This window comes from Odontomachus brunneus, unplaced genomic scaffold, assembly GCF_010583005.1.
Source record: "Odontomachus brunneus isolate Ranch 3 - 2012 unplaced genomic scaffold, Obru_v1 Obru_scaffold_070, whole genome shotgun sequence".
NCBI lineage: Eukaryota > Metazoa > Arthropoda > Insecta > Hymenoptera > Formicidae > Odontomachus > Odontomachus brunneus.
The window spans coordinates 189697-190733 of NW_022639520.1; positions in this window are offsets into that span (position 1 = coordinate 189697).

The following is a 1037-nucleotide window of genomic DNA, read 5'->3' on the forward strand; positions in this document are numbered from 1 at the left end:
TGCGAAGGTGCATTACAACTGATATAAAATGAGCGTTCTGACTTCCGTCTATTACTCCTCCTTTATACCGCGATATTAACGTTTTTCATTCTCTCTATCCATGTCTCCGTTCGCCGCAACGTCGCGTCTTCTTCCTCGGTAAACGCTCTATTGCTGAGGCTGCACGACTGCAAAGGGTGTTGTTATAATTCAATGAAAACAAAGAGAATAATAACATTTATATAAGTCACGTGCGTTGCAGAGTAACCTCTAAGTACTCGATTGGGTCGATCTTTATTCGTAACGTCGTGTGTACACTTCAAATCCAAGTGTATAATTTTTACACGAACGTGTAAAAACGAGTAATTTTACGAATTTATATATGTATAATTTTGTCTACACATTTTATCTGTATAAGTTTACACGTTTAAATATGTACTTTGCAATTTGAACACTGGCTGGATTAAAGAGACAAAAAGATTCTGTCATTATTTCTCACTATTCTTATTCTATATTGTCTACAATTCACAATGACTTAACTATTGATGGACTATTTTAAATTATATAAAAAACATAATAAGTTGACATATTAAAGTTAATACATTTTAAGATAACTGGTAAATTAAACGTTAATTGATTTAAAATAAACTAAGTAAAATTGTTAACATCCTATCTTTTATTTAATTTTTTATTAGTTATTACTTAACAGTGGGTCTAAGTTATAGCAAATTACTCCAAAAATACTTCAAAATTGTATTAATTTTTAAACGTATAAACGTGTAATTTAGCTAAAGCTCTTTTTACACGTTTCTTACTGTTGTAAGTCATGTCATTTGACATATTTAAGACTTGTAAATTATAATTTAATACAATTAAATTTAACATATTAAATTACGTGACTCAAAACTAAGAACCGTACAAAAAAAAGATTCAACCAAAATAACGTATTTGAATTTGCAGTGTAGCAGTAATTTACATCTGTTTTCAATTTTGTGATTTTTACTTTATATAACATGCTTCTCATTTTAATGAAAATAATTACTTATTTCGAATGTAAG